The following is a 4,237-nucleotide window of genomic DNA, read 5'->3' on the forward strand; positions in this document are numbered from 1 at the left end:
ATCTTCATCTTGAGATTAATGTCCGAGCTTCAAAATTGCTTCACAAAAATACCTACAAAATAATTAGAAACAAAAATTAGACCAATAAATGCCAAATTAATCAAAATTCGAAATAATGGTCCAATGAAGCCCAAATGATGAAAATGCACTAACAATAGACAATTAAGCACTAAATAATCATCAAGGGCATAAAAAGGTAATGGAATAAAGGAAAATAATGACTCATCACTCAACCTGTTAGTTTGAATTCCCTACAGTGATGGTTACCATCAGAGCCAAAGGTTTATAATCAAAATCCTTTTGTGCCACAAAAGCCTCCTTATCCTGATACTTCTTTTTTTCCTTTATCCTTGTCGCAACCAAAATCGCCATGAATGACGAACCAAAAATTAAATTTGAAAAAAATAGGTTTGGAATCGCCACCATAGTTTATCCTGAAAAACTACGGAAAAATAAAAAAGATAAGACAAGGTCTGCAAAAAAAAAATAGATTTTGGGTCAGAGAGTCGGTTGCGCGTAGGGAAGGTATTAGCACTCCATAATGCTCGTCCTAAGACGATACATTTAATTAAACGTGCAAAGGGATATGATTTTTCAAAATATTTCTTTTCCCCGAAAATAATAATAAATGAATATACAAAAGCAACAAAAATATTTTTTTGGTTTTTTTGGCCCAACGAGGATTAATCCTCGCTCCTATGTATCTCCATTCACAATGGAGAATCATGAGTTACATAGTTCTTTATATTATTTTTGATATATTTTCTAGAAAAATAAATTTAAAAATTGGTCTCACACAGCACGAGCGGCCGGACATACACTAATTGAAATGAAGAAAAATATTTGTTTATGATTAAAAAATATATAATGAAAAATGAAAAAAATAAATCAAAAGAATTAGAAATTGGCAATGACGTACCTTCAAAATTTTTTGATATATGTTCTCTTCTATATCAATCTCACCCTCTTGTTTTTCAACAATGGTAAAAAGGAAGTGTGTTTATGTGGATGGTAATGGAAGAGAAAGAGGAAGTGTAATGAATATTTTCTTTCAATTTTCTACCTCCTTCAATATGTTTTTTTTAAAGAGAGATAAAAAAGGAGGTGTGCATGTGGGAATGGTGATGGGAAAGAATTAGAGAAGTGTAGAGAATATTTTTTTTTCGGTCATGACAAAGTTCTTATTTATACTCACACCTTGCAATATTAATGCAATCTCACCTTGTAATGAACAATATAAGAAAGGAATTAGTCATGATAGCAGCACATTTTGGGAATCAAATCACAGTAAATTAAAGCACAAAATCAATCAAGATCGGTAATATTGATTCTAACCATTAAAAAATTAGAACACAAAATCAATCCCAATTAGTAATATTGATTCTTATCATTTGAAGAGATATTGCTTCTAATTATTAGAATCATATCAATAATTTCTCTATCAGAAACAAAGGGTAGAAAATATTTGAGTTGTTGGGCTTATTAAAAGGAGTGTGATAATTAATAACAAATTGGACTCTTCCTTCTTTTTTCCTTTTTTTTTTCCTTTTTCCATCTATCTTTTTTTCTTTCTAAAATTAAAGTTAGAAAATCTTTGAAGAAAATATTGTTTCACATTTTTTTTTTAAAATAAAATTATTCACTCGGACGAAATTGGGTGTTGACAACTGCCCCTCTTTACTTAGATTTGACTAGATAATATGAAAATTTGAATTTTTCATATGATCATAATAAAAGATAAGTAAAGATAAAAACACTAAATTCGTTTGGGTTTCAAAAGAAGACAAATTTGAAGACAAACTTGACCATTCTAGAGGAGATGGTTTGTATCTGAAAGAAAAGAACTAGGTGACCATTACAAAGTAGAGGGTCTCGATTCGACACCATTTTTTTAATTTTTATTTTACTTTGCTTTTTGAAAACACTAAATTAGACTAATCTTGTGGAGAGGGTCTATTCATAGGATTTGGTGACCATTGCCATGTAGATGGCTCAATCTGAAAATCCACATTCCTTTTGCAAATTTGGCTATTTGAAAAAAAGATTAGACCAATCCCGAGGAGAGGGTCTATATCCAAAAGATTCGGTGACCATTACCAAGTAGAGGGTTTTGATCTGACAAATCACTTTGCTTTATTATTTTATTTTCTGACTCTTTGAAAAAACATATTAGACCAATCCTGAGGAAAGGGTCTATATCGAAAGGAAATAAATCAATGACCATTGCTTCGTAGAGGGCCTCAATGTGACAAAGAAATCAATGGCCATTGCCTCGCAGAGGGTTTTGATGTAAACATAAGGAAATCAATGACCATTGCTTCATAGAGGATCTTGATGTAAAGCAATTGATGACCATAGCCTCACAGAGGGCATCAATGTGACAAAGAAATCAATGACCTTTGCCTCGCAGATGGCCTTGATGTAAAGAAATTGATGACCATTGCCTCGCATAGGGCCTTAATGATGAGAAAAACCATGACCATTGCTTTGTAGAAGGTCTTGATGTAAACATAAGAAAATCAATGACCATTGCGTTGCAGGGGGCCTTGATGTAAACATAAGAGAACCAATGACCATGGCGTCGTAGAGGGTCTTGATTTAAACATAAGGAAATCAATGACCATTGCATCGCAAAGGGTCTTGATGTAAACATATGAAAATCAATGATCATTGCCTCGTAGAGGGTCTTGATGTATAAACGGAGAACCTGGATTTTACTCTTGAAGTGTCGACAAACACCATGTGAATGCCTAACATTTTTTGGACTTACAAAAAAAATTATCATTATTGAATTTTTTTTTTGGAAATGATTTTCAATGATTGTGTGGAGTATGAGGGATGACATGATGTGATGATGCATGACATGTTATGATTTTCTTTTTGAAACTATATGATATGCTTACACGGATGCGTGGATGCATGAGTGAAATTTGCTTTTTTTCATTTTTCATATGTCCTTTATTTTAATTTGAGAGTAAGGAAAACTAGGCTTAAAGGCTAGAAAAATCTTGACTTGAGGCCAAACAAAACTGGGTTTGGGGACCAGTGTTAAAACTGAGCTTGGGGGCTAGTATGGAAACTAAGCTTGGGAGCCAGTATGGAAACTAGGCTTGTGGGACAGTGTGAAAATTGAGCTTGGGGGCCAGTATGGAAACTGGGCTTGGAGACCAGTGTGAAAACTAGGCTTGGGGACCAATGTGGAAATCGGGCTTAGGGGCTAGTGTGGGAACTAGGGTTGGGGCCTGTGTGGGAGCTAGGCTTAGGGACTATATTGGAAATTGGGCTTAAGGTATATTGGTCATTCATATGAATGAAGAGGACCATAAATTTAAGAAACATCATAGAAAAAAATTTGTGTATTTTTTTTAATTTTCTTCCTTCTAAAACAAAAAGATTCAATAACCATTCATATGAGTGAAGAAGGTTTTGATTGGAAAGGTGGAAAATATTTTATTCACAAATATTAATGACTCATATATGCATGACTTGGTATGATGTATCAAATACCTTATATATAAATTTTTCTTTTTACATTCTTTTTGAAAACAAATTCGAATTGATCCCCATTTCATTGTTATTTTGAATTTATGGAATCATTCTACTTTGATATTTTTTTACTTTTTCAAATCATTTATTTGGTCTAATCAGTTTACTAACGAACACTCTTTTTAATCAATTCTTTTAAAAAACTATTTGAATGACATCCATGAAATTGCCAAGGGCTTGAAAAGGCTTGGATGAGGTGATGAAGATTAACTAGGGAGTTGCCCCAATTTGAGTTGGTCTCGGGGCACAAAATGTGTTTGGGCTTTCCATAGTTATTGATGGTATGAAGGAAATGATAGGGACTTCAAAAATTTGCCCTTAGTGTGAGAGCCTAGGATGGTCTTAGGGTGCAAAAGCGTGTTTGACTTTTCCCAAATGAGGAGATTAAAAAAATGACAGGGTCTTCACAAGTTGCCCAAAGTGATTGCCTCAGTTTGGGTTTGGGATTGACAGAGATGAAGTATTTTAAGGTTGGTCAAGGTTTAGGCTTAGAGCAGGGATATTGTAGGAGCAAAGATGGAGTTTCATGAAGAATGAATTGAAATGGGACAACCCAAATTTAGCATAATTGTCTTATTGCCTATGCTAATTTTGAAGCTTTGGAAATATGATACCCAAAATTAAACTGCCCCATTATTTAAAAGCAAATCTCTGAACACATTTTTTCAAAAAAAAAAAATATTATCATGTT

This window comes from Vigna unguiculata, chromosome 1, assembly GCF_037176805.1.
Source record: "Vigna unguiculata cultivar grain cowpea cultivar isolate G323 ecotype 2 chromosome 1, ASM3717680v1, whole genome shotgun sequence".
Lineage (NCBI taxonomy): Eukaryota > Viridiplantae > Streptophyta > Magnoliopsida > Fabales > Fabaceae > Vigna > Vigna unguiculata.